Source organism: Neltuma alba, unplaced genomic scaffold (genome assembly GCF_004799145.2).
Source record: "Neltuma alba isolate B1F8T4 unplaced genomic scaffold, ASM479914v2 tig00002744_pilon, whole genome shotgun sequence".
Lineage (NCBI taxonomy): Eukaryota > Viridiplantae > Streptophyta > Magnoliopsida > Fabales > Fabaceae > Neltuma > Neltuma alba.
The window spans coordinates 481,327-498,145 of NW_021632994.1; the positions used below are offsets into that span (position 1 = coordinate 481,327).

The 16,819-nt window shown below is 33.2% G+C and overlaps 1 long non-coding RNA gene and 1 pseudogene across 1 annotated transcript; one reads left to right on the forward strand and one right to left on the reverse strand.

The window, feature by feature from the left end:
* Positions 1-2,675: 2,675 nt before the first annotated feature.
* On the forward strand, positions 2,676-9,728 carry LOC114736703 (MACPF domain-containing protein NSL1-like; annotated as a pseudogene).
* A 3,453-nt stretch (positions 9,729-13,181) lies between these two features.
* Positions 13,182-13,863, reverse strand: LOC114736712 (uncharacterized). Its single transcript, XR_003739369.1, has 2 exons — positions 13,743-13,863; positions 13,182-13,479 (listed from the first exon to the last, which is right to left on the reverse strand). It is a non-coding gene; the product is annotated as an uncharacterized LOC114736712 (long non-coding RNA).
* Between the last annotated feature and the right edge of the window lie 2,956 nt (positions 13,864-16,819).

Here is a 16,819-nt window from a genome sequence, read left to right on the forward strand (position 1 = left end):
ATATATTAAAATCAACAAAGTTTATATAGTACTAAAACAACAAGAAAAAAAAGACTGTTCTCCAAAAAACCGGAAAATATATTAAAAGGAATTAATTTAACAGTAGTAGATTTATATTAGAAAAATATAAAGTGAATAACATTATTTATAATTTATAAATTATATTTTGGAAAAATTTGCTGAAAAATGGCTCCATGCAAAATTACCTAAAGATACCTAAATATTCATTTCAATGAGCGAGTGTAATTTATTTTCAACAGGTGCAAGTCTTTTTTACCTATAAAGGTGCCTAAATATTCATTTCATTGAGCAAGTGTAATTTATTTTCAGTAGGTGCAACTCTTTTTAGCTATGGGTAACATATCTTTAATCATCTATAGTTAAAATGAGGAAGAGTGGCACACTTGCACTTGTTAAAAATATGTTGCATATGAGTTTGTTATGAGGCATCAAATGAGGTGTTAGCATTTTTCTAAAGGTGTGTTTGGTATGAGGGATTTGGGAGGGAAGGAAGGGGAGGGGAAGGACTTTAATCATTTTCTTTTGTTTGGCAACATATAAATTTTATGAAGGGAAGAAAAAATTTTTTAAAAAAATTTCCCTCCCCTCTCCTCCTCAACCTCTCCCCTAAAATTGGGAGGATTTGGAGGGAAAAAGCAATATTTTGTCATGTTGTGATTATTGTACCAATATTTTGCCATATTATGACTATTATGTCCATATTTTGTCATGTTATGACTATTATGCCCATATTTTAAATAAAATAAGAGTAACATTGTCTATATTAAAATATTTTTCCTCCCCTCCCCTCTTTTTTTTATAAATCAAAACAAGATAATATTAAAATTATTCCACTCTTCTCCCCTCCCCTTCCTTCCATTAAAATCCCTTCCCTCCCTTCCCTCTCATTGAGCCAAACATATCCTAAGATTATTCCCATTTAACGTCTCATTGCAAATTCTATAAATTCTTGAATGTAATTTAGATCGATGTAGACATGGATAAATTTGAAAACTTTTTCATTTTCAAACAAAGTTGACGACTTATTCGCTCTCATTAGAGTTGCATATTACTATTAGGGTTACCTTGGTCATACATGCAAGTCACTAGTATCTTATTTATATATATATATAAAATTAAATTGATAAAAAAATTTCATCTGCCTTATTAAAGAAAGGATATTGAAGAAATATGTTGTACATTTTCTCTTGCCTATTTCCTCTTTCTTATATTCAACAAGGGGTAAAATTGAAAAAATATTATCAATTAATTACCTTACTAGTGACTTATTTTTATAATCAAATTTTTTTTTCCTACAAGTAACTTGCATATAGGACCAGAGTGGTAAGGATTAAGAATGTTGTGTTTTGTCTTATAAATATTTTTACATGATGAAGAAAGTAATTAATGTATTCCAAACAAATTCAAAAATTAATTAATGGCAGTAATTTGATATATTAATGTCAATTTTATTACTCCTTCTAATCCCCACAATAAAGAGCTTTTTGGAAGGATTCTATAATTCATATTATAAGTCTCTTGAAAAGTTTTGGATGCTCATTCTTTGTCCGTTAATATTTAAATATAATTTTTTTGTATTTTTCTTTTTTACTTCAAAATCTTATTAATAAATGTAAACTTGAAAATTTTTTATTAATTTAAACACAGATTTAATGAGTTAACTGTGATTATTTGAGGGATATAAATTAGTTGAACCTTGAAGGTTACTTCTAATTAATGGAGCCCTCAACGGACTACTTAATTAGAAGATGATTCATCAATATTTAGTCAACGAAGACGAGTCATCAATATTTGGTCAACGTATGCTTGATTGGTTAATTAGTCAATTAGATTGGCCGCAGCATGTGAACACATTGTTCAACTGGTTCTCATCGTCACACGCCATGCTGCCACGTGTACGGTACAGAGCAAGTGGTCCAAATAGCCGCCGTCTTATTCCTCACCGTTCACACTCTCCTGTATCGACTTCGAAAGGTCCCCTCTTTGAATTCAGCCCTGTCCGTTTCGGACTTAAATTCTCCCTACCGCGCTTTCCATCCTCTTTCCTTTTTTTTTTTTTTTGACCAGCTCATCCTCTTTCCTTCGGTTACCCTCCTTTTCCTTTCATAATTATTTCAATGATCCAGATTTAACTGTTATAAAAAAAATTAAATTGTTAAAATTTAAAGTCTGATCTCAACAATTCAACGAAGAAAAAAGACTCTATAATTATAATATTTTAAAAATGTAAATTTATTTATCTATTTTTTATAATAATATTTACTTTTATAAATTACTCTTCAAGTTCTTAATATATGACCTAATTATTAAGTTAATTTTGCTTCTAAATATAAGATCTATTTTTTATATTTATTAATTTTTTCTAAATTATCTCTTTGGATACTCCTTCAACCATAATTAAATAAGTGAGATAAAGAGGATATTAAGAAAAATGATTATGGTATTTTAGGAAAAAAATATTATATTTCTCCGGTCCTAAATATAAGACTGAAAAGTATTTTTTATAATTAATTAATTAATTTAAATTTTTTAATCTAATTAAATTAGCTAAATAGGTGTAAGAAAGTATTATTATAAAACATTAAATTTGGATTTGGAGTTTTGATGCGATAGTTTTTTTCTTTTTTTTTTGGGGGAGGAGAGGGGGAGGTAGTGGAGGTAAAGAGGATGCCAGGGATAGTAGACCAAGTCCGTTAGTTTTCAGAGTTGCCCGTCGCAGAAGCAACGAACCATGAGCAAAATCCCCCACCCATAAGAAAATAAAGCCCATCCCTGGTCCATCGAAGACCTTCAACGTGGAAATCCGCAGTCCCAAGACTTGCTCAATGGGGTCGTCGCTTGGACCTCTTGCTTTTAATGTCCCAAACAACCCCATGAAGCCAGAAGAAGACTGATGCTATGCAGTATTGTTATTGTAGCTTCGGAGAGCTCAGAGGAGCATTGGGTATGGGCAGTGTGGCGGACTTGAATCCACAATCGGCGGCGGAGAAAGCCGTCTCTGTTATTGGGCTTGGATACGATCTCTGCAGAGATATACGATTCTCGTCTTGCAAAACCGAGAGGTTGATCGACATTGATCAGAAGCAAACGAGGGACGAGGGACGCCGTTTTCCCTGGGGGGGTTGTCGTTTCCGACGTTCCCACCTCCATCAAGTGCGACAAAGGTGAGCGCACCAGGTTTCGCTCCGATGTGCTGACGTTTAATCAGGTGATTAAGATTCTTATTTTTCACATATTGTTTCACTGTAGTGCTTTGCTTCCCATGAATGGCTAAGTCTCCCTTTATAACAACCTTGTCACCGGGAAAAAAAAAAAAGAAAAAGAAAAAAGGAAAAAAAAGAGGCAGTAAACAACCTTATTCTCTTAAAAAAATCATGCTTTTATTCCCAAATCCACCTTTATCCAATTTTATTGGAAAAGGCGAGTAGTTCTTCTTTCCTCACCAACTTATGAATTAAATAGGAGTATATTTGATTATGACTAATAAATATTGCATGTGATCATATACTTAGGACTAGGGAAAATTTTCTATATTTAGAACGGGAGGGGGTAATTCATCATGAACACGTTTATTTTATGTTCGAAGTTTGAACTGCTTGTTGAAACCTCAATTTTCTTTTATACTGTTCATTTTTCATGTCTTAATTCGTTGAATATGTACATACATATATGTGCCTCATATCTGAACGTTAAAATTTAGAACATTGTGGTATTCTTGTTTTGTGTCGTCTGATACTCATGCTTTTTTGTGTGGAAGTTTCATTTGAACCATTCTCAATGCTGAGACATAAGAAATCAGAAGAAATCCTTTAATATTAATAAAAGAAATATTTTTAAAGGGAGTAAATTTTGATCGCAAGACAGATTGAGTTATAGGAATTATGGGTGTTTGGTAAATGCCATCTTAACAATGCATGAAAGGCCTCGATGATATACATTTGAATATTATTCATGTTAAAGTTCCTGTTGAGCTTGTTGCAAACTCATCCTCCCCCCCCCTCCCTTTTTGGGTAATTCATGTTCGTTTTTGCCCCTGCCGTGGAACTAAAATCAAGAGTGAATAATGGAAAACTGTTAATGGATTTGATGAGAGTAGAAGGCATTAATAGGAGCTTACAATTTCGTTATATATAATATATTGCAGATGTCTAATCAATTCAATCAAGAACTATCTTTGTTGGGAAAAATACCATCTGGCCTTTTCAACGCCATGTTTGACATGAAACACGGCTGGTCAAAGGATGCATCTTCCACAAAAGCCCTTGCTTTTGATGGCTGGTTTATAACATTGTACAACATTGGGTTAGACAAGACTCACATGACTCTTTCTGAAAAGGTGATTAAGGAAGTGCCTTCTTCGTGGGATCCAGCTGCACTTGCTGGGTAAGCGTTACTATGATCATTCCCTCCCTCCTATCATCAATATTTGCTAATACCGATGATGACAATGATGAGAAATGATAATGAATGAAGTCACAATAAGAAGACACGGGGCATTAAGGTCTCTGTTTCTGTCTTAGTGGAGTTACTATTTATGCAGATGAGTGAGATGTACTCGAATACTCACTATCAATTTTTTCCCTTAGAGGTAGTTGCTGACCTTACAGTGGGAGACTTTTGTGTGTGTAAGTTCTATATAAATCATTTAGAGCTTAGAAGCTGAAAGATGAATTTATAAGTTGTATGTGTAAGTTCTATATAAATCATTTAGACCTTAGAAGCTGAAAGATGAATTTATAAGTCAGCAAACTTACTATAGCTGCAAGGTTTACGTGACAATCATGTGCAAGAACAATGAATTTGAATGTTTCAATTTACTAACTGGCATTATAATTTTACTTTAATGTTATAATGGTGATTTGAACTGTGCATATGAATCATGTGTGAATTAAATTTACAGGGAATATCTTTTGCACTTAATCATGAGGCATTTTAGAATGGATGGGTTTGTTTTGTCTTTTTGTTTAAACAACATATTTAGCAATGTATCATATATGGGATAAACAAACATGGTTTTCAATTCAAGATACTAGTTGACTAATTGTACGTTCTTACTGTATTTGGATCTGTTTGAATTGTCTTCGTGTTTTGGCAAAAAATCGTCTTTGTTTATTTTGTAAGAAAATATGAATGGTCTTCCTCTTGGACTTTTAACAGTGAACAACATAAAACATGACTCCTCAGGTTCATTGACAAATATGGAACTCATATTATTGTTGGAGTGAAGATGGGGGGTAAGGATGTGGTTCATATGAAGCAGTTGAGAAGTTCAGATCTCCAGCCCACTGAAGTGCAGAAACTCCTCAAACAATTAGCTGATGAGAGGTTTTCTGAGGATGCAGAGCTAAGTTATCCTGGCCAAGTATCAGGAAATCTAAAGGTAATAGATGCCACTCTAAATTTTCTGGAATTGGATCCCCTGGATCCTACTTTCTTGCTTGCTCTTAAAATCAATACACTCAAGTGTGATGATTTTTAGAGGTTCTCAAGTTTATAGCCTGGAATAGTTAATTATGAATTTATGATAATTTTGACGTTTGTGAGTGATGACACTTTTGCCCAAGTGCCAATGAATGGTCCATTTATTTTAGAATATAAGTGAGACATATTAGGTTACATGTGTTTTTGCTCCAAAAAAAAAAAATTTTAGGTTACATGTGTTAAGCTCATGTTTTCCGTTCTCCTTAAGAATTGCTTGTTGATTTCGAACTTTTTATCAATTTTTTTATTGGTTCTTACAGCTTGCAACACTGTTTGTCTGTGAAATTTGATTATTTTAAGCCTTTTTCATCAGATGAATTGAATATGTCGTAGTCTCTTTAAGTGTTCAAGATTCTAGAACTAGAACTCATTTAAATAAATTCTGTTCTGCAGATAGTTCATGTGTATATGGCTTAGTTTACCAGACGCTTTATCTCTTGATTTAACAGTGTAATATATAATGCAAAGAAGTGGGCATTTATATTAAATTTTACAATTTTTGTTATTAGTAATTAAAGATATGAGGGGAGTAGATGATCTATGATTATGTCAAACTTAAACTATGGAATTCCTAACACTTCTTGATTCTTACTTATCTAAATGTATTTGAGTCCATTTTTGCAGGATCATCATGCTAACCTCTGGGCAGCTCAGAGGCCTTTTCATGCTGCTGGCAGGCCAGTTGTAAAATGTTTCTCCAAGAATGATGTTAGTACTTATCAAAAATTTCATTGCCTTTCTTTTGCATCCCTTGTATCCTTCCTGCGTATCAGAGATTTGAACATTTATATTGTTTTCAATACAGGATATTGTGAGCATTTCAGTTCGAAGGGGAGGTATTGATACTGGCCAACCTTATAATCAGTGGCTTTCGACCATATCACAATCACCTAGTGTCATATCAATGTCATTTGTGCCTCTTACTATGCTGCTGAACTCTGTTCCTGGCAATGGGTTTTTGAGTCATGCAATGAATTTGTATCTGAGATGTGAGTAGATAACTGTCTTATGATGACTTGGGTTTCCCTCCTATTTATTGGGTTCTTTTAAATGTTTGTGTTGATAATGCTACTGATTAAAGTTAGGGAAGCTCATTTTCTGAGCTGTCTGAAGTATGAAAAGAATTACAATCTGGATCCTTTGCATTTAAGGAACAAATGCACAATGTGCACTTGGGGCGAGATAGATTAAGGACTATGGGCATGAGTAGCTTGCAACGTTGACGAGGAAGAGAGAAGTTTCTAACATTGAAAATTCTCATGTCTTTCTCTCTCCAATTGCAACCTGTACGGATATGCGAAGGGTCCATTTGCAGAGAATTGAAAATAATCAGACTCTTTGAAGTACTGTAGCATCTATCTAAGCTGTTCTGAAAATTTATTGCCCTTAGTCTGTTCATACTCATGATTCTTTTGGTTTGACACATTTGAAAGCATTTTTTTGGAGCTTTATTTTACATCTTGTTTGTTTTTCATGATTGTTGTTGATACAGATTTCATTTATGTTTTAGATGCTGATATTCCTTTTCATGAAGCCTAGGCATGTGAAATGGGTGTATACATGGAAAATCATCATATAACTTAACGGCTTGACCTTTCTTTTTTATTTATGAATACAAATACAATTCTTATCTGGTAAAAGTGTTTGACTTCTCATTCATCAAGCAGATAAACCTCCAATAGAAGAGCTTCATCAATTCCTCGAATATCAGTTGCCTCGACGATGGGCTCCCGTCTATGGTGATCTGCCTCTTGGTTTTGGTGCTGGACTCAGAAAGAAGATGTCACCCTCACTTAAGTTCAGTCTCACAGGACCCAAGCTTTATGTTAATACTGCAAAGGTAATCAACATATTCAATGGTCAGTTTGTTTTTTGATTAGTTAGTACTTAGTTCTTCTTTCTAGTGATCTTCACAGAATTGAAATCTGTCACTTTTTACCAAATAATGGGCGTGGCTTCAAAGTGAAGCACAAGTATCACTGTTTGTTAAAGGGTAAAAGCAAAATGTTTTGTTCGCTGTTGAACACTTTCCTTTCCTTCGGATGGGGAAAAAAGTGATTTTGGAGAATAAATTTTCTGAAAAGTTGATCAACCAAGCTTTTCCTCAAACCTTAACCCCTCCAAACCACAGTTTCTAGTTGAATAATCACTTTTTGATTTTTTTTTTTTTTTGGGTTGTTTGGATGATATTACATAAAACCATGGTTTTCTCTACAAAACCATGGTTTTGAGTAGCATCTAAACGCACTACATTTAGCATCAAACGGAGTAACATTAGGTATGACCCCTATAAATATGATTTGTGCGCCTGTTTTTTTATTTGCTTTCTTTGATTGTATAATAATATTATGGAGGGATCTGATGCTCGTAATCTCGACTTGACATTTTGGATGTCAGTCAATATCCAAGATACTTGTGTTGCACTATTATCAAAATGATAGGTCTGTCCTAAGTTGTTATAGTATCACACTTTTTGGATATCTCATACTACTTAAAAATCACAGGGATCTCCTATCTAATCTCCCTTGTCCTTTTTAACTTTTGTGAACTTTTGTCTTTTTCACATGCTAATTTTTAATTTCCCTTCCAAGCAAGAGTATCTAAACACCAATGGTCTTATATCTTGCCGAGGTATTTAAGATACTGTAGAATGAGATATCAGCGTACGACATGTTTCCTGTGTTTTGATCATCACTAAATAAATTGTTTGAATTATTTCTGGAAATCATGAATGCTTAATTAATCTGTTTATGGAACTATAATTCTTCTGAAATAACCCTTATCTGTATTTCTTTCAAGTAGGGAGAGGCATTGAATTAACTACTAAATAACTAAATATTTATTTTGAAAGCGTGCTTGTTAGTTAATCATGGATTTTGGCATTAATCCATTGTCAATGTGTCGCAACAAAGGGTCTTTGAGCAGTACATTTTCTTTTCAAGTTATCAAAAATACCTATGCTAATTGACTTGGCTTTTCCTGTTACGCATTTACTAGTTGTCTACAACCAATATACTAAAGACCAAAACTCTTCATTGTTTCTTTGTTCTACATTTTGCAGGTTGACTCTAAAAATAGACCTGTAACGGGTGTCCGATTATATTTGGAAGGCAAGAAAAGTGACCAACTCGCGATCCATCTCCTACATCTTTCAGAACTTCCTGGTATCCTTTCAATCTCAGATGATCATGAGCATGAACCTATTGATACAACAGTTGCAAAAGGCTACTATGAGGCTGTGAAGTGCCGTATGTTCTCCCATGTGTGCACAGCACCAGTGCAGTACAACACCTCCCATATAGATGAGTCCGCAGCTATTGTAACAAAGGCCTGGTTGGAGGTCAAGTCAATGGGAATGAAGAAAGTTCTTTTCTTGAATCTTGGATTCTCAGCGGTTGCTTCAGCTACAATCCGACGATCAGAATGGGATGGGACATTAACTGGAACTAAAAAGTCAGGGTTTTTCTCAGCATTGATGAGCACCACCAGGCTTAGCAAGGAATTGGCTTCTCCTGTAAAGCCAGAAAAAGTGGATATAAATTCAGCAGTTTATCAAGGTGGCCCTCCTGTGCCAACTAGAGCTCAGAAAATGCTGAGCCTCGTGGACACAAATGAAACGGTTCGTGGTCCGGAGGATTTGCCGGGATATTGGGTGGTTACCGGAGCAAAGCTTTGTGTAAATGATGGCAGAATCTCGATCAAGGCGAAGTATTCATTGTTGACTATCATATCAAATGATTTACTGTGATATGAATGTCAAGAGAAGGAATAAGGTGCAGTTCTTTATATGTTGTAAATACAATTAGTTTTATCATTTGTTCAATGTCAGATTCCATGTATATCTCATCTGGCACAAAGCGCATTGGATGAGAGGATTTTAGATAGAGATACGAGCCGGGGGAGCCTATGATTCCGAGGAGCTTCGTTGGCAATTGGATTTTGGGACGAGATATGGAAGTAAATTAGAGTGGATTTCACATGTTGGCATTAATCTCATGAGTCATGCCATTAATGTCTTGTGAATAGTAGAGCTTTCTACAACTTTCATAACATGGTTCTTCCTTTAATGCTTGCCTTCCTGTTAAGTTGTATCTTATGTATGTTTTTGTGAGCCATTCATACATGTATTCCTAACAAAGACAACAGTCTATGGAATTGGATTAAAGAAATGCTATGAATTTGCCAGGTATGTCGGAACAGCTGTTATATGAAAAATGAATTATATATCAGTATTCTGAAAAAAAGTTCCATTTTTTGCCAAAAAAATAACAAAAGACCCATTAACATAAATTATTAGATATCTGTGCCTCTTTGACCAAAAAAGCAGAAAGAGAAAAGGCATTTGTGCATGAATTAATAGTTCATAATCCTGTTGCCCGCAAACAGATGTGGATCCCTTTGCATATTTTGTAAGAGCTGGTAAGTGAAAGTAGACTTTGAGTTGCTAACTTGCTATAACATTCAATCTAGGTTTACTTTGTTCACATCCAAGTCCTCCAAAACAAACAAGAAGTAATCAAATAAAATTTAAACAAAACACAACATAACTTGAACCCACAAAAAAACTCCTACGCGTACGGATTCCTGTATTCTTAAAGTGGTTACAAAATTAGGGAATTTACATGAAAAGCATTAACTGCACAAACTTTGCAATTCCGTCCTTGTTTAGAAGAAAAGTACTGCTAAGTTCTAATCACATCACGTCACCAACAAATCCAAATTCAAGTAAAACTTGGATGCAATCAGGCCCTACAGACAATGAAAAACTATGACAATGGGGTCCAGACTTATGGGGTGGGAGGTACAAGAATGTACAAGGAAGGAGATGGAACAGGAAAAAGGGCCAATGAAGATGAGTGGTGAATAAGGGATTATTTATGTAAAAGATGGTCATGTGGGTCAACCCGTAAGTTGCCGGTTGGCACATGATAGGTTGTGCCTATACAATGTAGGCCAAAAAGATTCGTTCTCATGCAAATTTGCTAAACTTTGATAGGCTGGTGAGTTGACCTGTCAACAATTATTTATTTAATTTTTTTAAAAAATTATTTTTTAATATTCTATACAATATATTAAAAAAATACAATAAAATGATTGTTTTTCCTTCAAAAGATTGAAAGCACCAAATAAATAATATAGGTATTTTTTTAATTTTTTGGATAGGATATAACCTATAATAATAAAATGTAATAATTAAAAAAATTAATGGGGGTTAAGCCACCACTTTTGGCAGATTAGACCGGTGGATCCAACCTATATTTTCAGTTCATGTGGTTAGGAAATGTTTAAAAGAGATTGACCCAAATATTGTGATGAAGGGAACGGGAAGAAATGCCAACGGGTTTTTTTTTTTTCGGTTTTTTTTGGGGGGGGGGGGTGTGCTTTGATGCGCTTAGATTGGAGGAACCTTATTTTTTTGCTGTTTCTATGAATAGAAACATTCCGATTTTTGGAAGGAGGTGGAGAAAGGGTTGAAGATAATGATTAGAACAAGAAATGAATAAATATTATCTAAGATATTTCTATTTTTCATACATATTCTGAAAATTATATTAACTTAATTAAAACTGACCCGGCCACGATTTTATCATAGAATCTTGAACTAGTGTCTTGATGGGTAATTCCACAGTATTTGTTCCCTTATTTTTTTCCGCACTCTGTGAAATCTACATACCAGTAATTCCACAATATTTGTTCCGGTAAAAGAACTGGAAAGTCAATGGTCTTTGTAGTTCTTCGATCCTCAAAGTAGTCCCGACCGGCTGCGTGCAGGCTCAAAAATTTTCCTGCCATGTGTATCACTGAGACAAAGGATTTGGGCTAACGTTCCTATGAATGACTCTTTCATTTCTATGCCCAGAATATAATAGCACAAGGAAATTGATCGAAAAATACTTGTTAAATTTCAAAAATGATAAATAGACGATTTTAGCAGATTTTGACTTGTCAAAATTAGTTCAAGAGTCGTCAAAATTATTACAAGAATTTGTCAACATGATCTAATTATCTTTTTGAAATTTAACAGATATTGTTATTTCATTTTTCCTATCCTAATTGTACCTTTATCGACCTGTTTGAGGATATCCTTCACCCAAAGAAATATAATACCATGTAACAAAGGAGATAAGAGGCTTCCGAAAATTAAAAAATGTAATTAAATCTATATTAATCAATAAATTCCCACAATTATCTTTTGACACAAATCCAATTAGCATGCTTTGGCGCTATTCAAGTACTTAAAAGCTTAAAATTAAACATAGAAAACTATCTATGTTCAGAGATATATCAATCCTTCAACCAAGAAACTTGTTGCTAATTGACATTCAATTCTTATCCCTATCTCAGAACCAACTCGATATGTCTATCACGAAGGAGAAAAATTGTTCAACATACACTTAAGTTCGTTCATAGTTTTGTGTGATTGGGTCACAATAAATTGCATCAATGGGTTATCTTGAAATGCACTCTCCTATAGCTATGCCTCGTTAAGTTCTCTAAACCAACTTCTTCAAGCCTCCCAACGAATGAGTTTCACTTTCTGCCACCTCTTTTTATTGTTGATGCTTCTTCAAAGTTCAAAATGCTAGCATAAAATAAAAAAATAGAACAAAAAAAAAAAAAGAAAGAAAGTATTCCTTCTACTTTCTCTGGAAGAATGAGATGTTTTAGGACTTGTCCAATGTGCAAAATGGTATGGAATGAAAAAAAAAATGCTGTAATTGGATGACTTGTGTCGTGGGGAAGAACTCGCTCAGGTCATAAAAATGTTATTTTGGATATTTGGATTTTAAGGTGTAGCGGTGCATATCCCATCTCTGTCTAAGATTATTGATTAAAAAGTTAAAAGCGTAAAACCAACGAGGGTACTTACTGTGCTCAGACATAGTTCTCTTTAATAAAAGAATACGTGTGCATGACATTAAAAAAACGATTCAAAGCAAGGATATGAGTTGAAGTTAAGAGCTTTAACTAAAATAGCATTCACTAAGAAAGAGGCAATTGAGACTACTAAATTTATTTTGACCCTCGATATAAGATTTTCGAGCACATGATTAAGAAGCACATTCTTTAAAAACTAAAACACGTTCATTATAAATAACTAATTTAATAAATTCTCTTAATTTTACAAAATAATTATTTAATTCTTATCCTAAAGACGAGAGACAATATGTGAGGTTGTGAAATGGGTCCAAATTTATACTGGATACTGCTACAAAGGAGCCTGAATTTAACCTATTTCAAGAATAAAATCATTAGCCAATAACCTTATGACCTCCTCCGCATGGAAATTCATATGCAAGTGAATGTGGTGGATTTGATATCATTTGCACTTGTCACTTGTTTGATTTGAATAAATTTGGGTGACATTGAATCTTCCAAGTCAAAGTGGGGCAGGGCAGAATACTGGCTGTCCAGCCCCACCCCAAAAAAAAAAAAAAGTTCCTAAACTTGTTATGCGTAAACACAAAGAAACTCTTGAAACCGTTGTTTCATGGAGAATGACTTCCTTCTAAAGATAGATTGGCCTACAAGGGAGAAAAGAACAACAGATAATCCAATTTCCCCAGTTTATAATTAATACTAATGATTGAGTGATGATTGAAAAATTACGTTTCCTGTCCTTTCCTGGAATTTCCTGAATGAGCAAGGAACACGGCAAATCGTAATCTATATCCAAATAATAAAAAAATTCCAGTTTGGTATATAGTCCAATCCTTCAATTGCAAAGCCGCGTGAAATCTAAAATAAAACGAATCTATTAATTACAGGAGTTTACTTGCCTTACTGCCGTTCATCGTCGTATTTACAAATTTACACAGTAAGATATTCACAGAAATCTTGAAGCTCCATGCAAGCAACAACAACGACTAACAACAGAGTCTCAGATCTGAATGACTTTTGCGTGCAGATTCAATTTATTTTCTGCTTTCTTATTTTCTTCAAGAAGAGATAAATCACCCGACGAAACCCAAGAAACTGTGAGAAAACATGATTCAACGCTCAGAAACCAAATAGATCGAAAGAAAAATCACGCGAAAACTAAATAAATTGAAAGAGGAACCGCAGAAACGAGGAGAGAAATCGATCTGAAAGAAACTATTGTGAATCAATCGGTTTTTAATGAACGAGTAGTAGGTAAATTTGGAGATTAAAAGTCAATCCAATCGAAGAGGGAAAAAAAAGAGGTGATCAGATGAAATCAGAAATAGGAACAGAGAGAATGAGATGAATGGTTGGACCTGAGAGATCGAAGACGAAGGGGACGGGAAAGAAAGTTGAAGAAGAAATTGGCGCCGTGAAGGAAGGCGACGATTCCAGTGCAACCCAATATGAAGAGCTCCACCATCCTGAAGGAAAATTTTCCGAAGTGATTCCGAAACTCGAAATTCTGCAAAACTGCTCTGCTTGCATTTATAGAGTGGCCCCATGGCAAATAGAGTCGGGTTCCAAGAAACGACACCGCAAAGGTAAATTACCTCATGAAAGTGTACTGTGGAAAAAGGACCACAAAGAAAATCTGGGACGTTCGTTGAAATTTTCCCATTATAAAAGATTAAAAGTTACAACCTTGGCTACAAAAACCAATTTTACATTTAATTTGTTTCTAAATATAATATTTTAATTTATTTTATTTTTTATATTTATTTTTTTAAGATAATTTTTATAATAGTTACACATGTTAAAAGTTTTATGAAATAATAATTATAGTTAATACACTTGATTGGTCAAGATATTTTAGAAAAATTACACCTATTTATTATAAATAACCAGTTTAATTAATTTTTTTAATATACTTAAATTAGTTAACTAGCTTTTAGTTAATGATGGTACCTAAAAACCCAGATCATTGAGTAGGTATTATTTTTTTAAATTATCTTCATCTATTTGCTTGTATTTTCTTTTGGATGGCACATAATTAAAAATAAATTGAACATATATGAAGAAAAGTTGTTATGGTAAAGATAAGTTGTACCTGTTGAACAAATTTCAAGTATTTTAGACAGTAAATTGCAATGGGACATTTATCAACAATTTTTTTAAATAAAATGGTTTTAGATAAGGAACTGAATAGTATAACTCTGAGTTTTTATATTCAACTAACTTAGTTTAACTTTATTAGCATAATTTTCCCTGCCAATGGTCGACTTAACCATTTCATTATCCTGTTTTAATTTTAACAAAAACAATGTGTTTTAAAAATTAAAAAAAAAGCTGTGCGATTATAAATATTCTATCTTCCAATAAATTTTATCCTGTTATGTATTAACATGACGAATGCATTTTTAATTAGATACTAATAGGCACAATATATCATCCAATTTTTTTACATATTTATTTTATTGAGATTATATGATATTTGCATTAATTCATTCCTATATATATATATATATATATATATATATATATATAACAACGGTACATGTTTCCATATATTATAGGGAGGCTAAGAAAGTCAAATTGTTCATAATTTAAATAATGAAACTTTTTATGATTTTATATTTTATATTAGTGATAGATATAATTATGCTTAACACAACTCATCTTCACCCAACCCAACCTTAATGATGCTACGCATTGTTTTATTGCATATGAGATTTTCTTTTTTTTGTCTTTTTTTTTTGTATAATTCACAGTATCCCTAAATTATCATGGCTAAAATTTTGCTAGTTTTAATTTTATTTATTTATTTTTAAAACAATTTAACATTTTATTTATAATTTTATAAAATATGAAATTTGAACTGTTCAAATTGTAATCTTATCGTTGAAATGAAAAGTGAAGAGAAATGGAGGGACAAGGAAGTGGAGAGACCGCCCCCCTTCCCACTAGGTCTAAAGGTGGTGGCTACAAATAAAAGAAGAACCAACTTGAATCTGAGCTATGAGCTAATTTAGCCATCTCATCCACTACTCTAATCTCATTCATTCTAATATGGTATAGATACACCTACTAGTTCTTATGCATAAGTAATCTAATATCATCAATAATATCCTTAAAAGGAGTGGTTACTCTCACACCCTCGCAAAATCACATTCACAGCTCCAACAATACAATCATAATAAATACTCCTTCTGTCTTAAATATGAGACTTTTATACACACTAGTATAAGGGTTTTATATTTAGAACCGGAAGAGTAGCTATTTATCCAATTTTGGTCCATACAAGCTCTAAACAAGCTATTACAAGCATTTGCATGTTGAATTGTATAAATCTTTGTAACAATATTCATAAATCACAAATATTAAGCTCCTTCCCCTTCTCAAACTCGCCGTAAAGTATAAAGCACAATGTCTAATTACGGAAAGGATTTATGATTATACGACGGACTGAAAAAATAATTGAGCATATTTTCGTCACACACACACACATATATATTAAATCATATTGAATCATACCCATAATGCAATGCAAAGAACAAATATTTTATTGATTAAGAAATTCCGTAACAGAGTTTTATTCCTTTTTTAAAAAAACACACTTGTTTCCTCACTGCATAAAAATCTAAATAAATATTATATAATAGAGAATATTGCTGGCAGCGTGTTGCGTGCATTTACATGGGAAAGGGAATCAGCATCAGCAAATTTGGGTCTCTTGGCGGCGGTGACAGCTCATGGCTTCATCGTTTTCTTCTGGACATTATTCCATTGTTATTCATTTAGTTTTGGCCAATGGATTAAAGTATTCAGTGAAACATAATTATTAGGGATAAAGTGTTTAAATATTCTGAAAATATCCATGAAAGAGCACCCAATACTAGAAAGTTTTTTTTAGCTCTTATATGCTCTAATAGTTTATTTTCACAATAAAAATATATTGACTATTATCTCCTGTTAAATTTAACCGTTAAATAATCAATTGTGTTTAATATCCACGGCACAGAACAAAGTGTTTAATATCAGTTTGGGGAAACACGTACTTTGGGTGCAATTAATAAAAGAAATAATGTAATGAAATAATCTTTTTGAAAAGTTGGATCAAACGAAAAGAACTAATTCCTCACAATATGGTGAACTAATATTTGAAATCTCGTCAAGAGAGATACCTATATTTAATACCTAATAATATCTTAAATAGAATTATCTATAATAGAAAGATATCTATGTGGGGGGAAAAAACTCCGCAAACACAAACACCAGAAGAGATAGTAACAGGCAAGCAAATAACAGAGAAATCATAAATGTGGAAAATTGCACTACTTCAATTTTTTTTTTTTTGACCAGCTGCACTACAATTAAAATCATAGTCACAGATATATTTACACGAATATATTTGATTAAAATACAAAAGGGAACACAGTTTCAGATGGAAGGG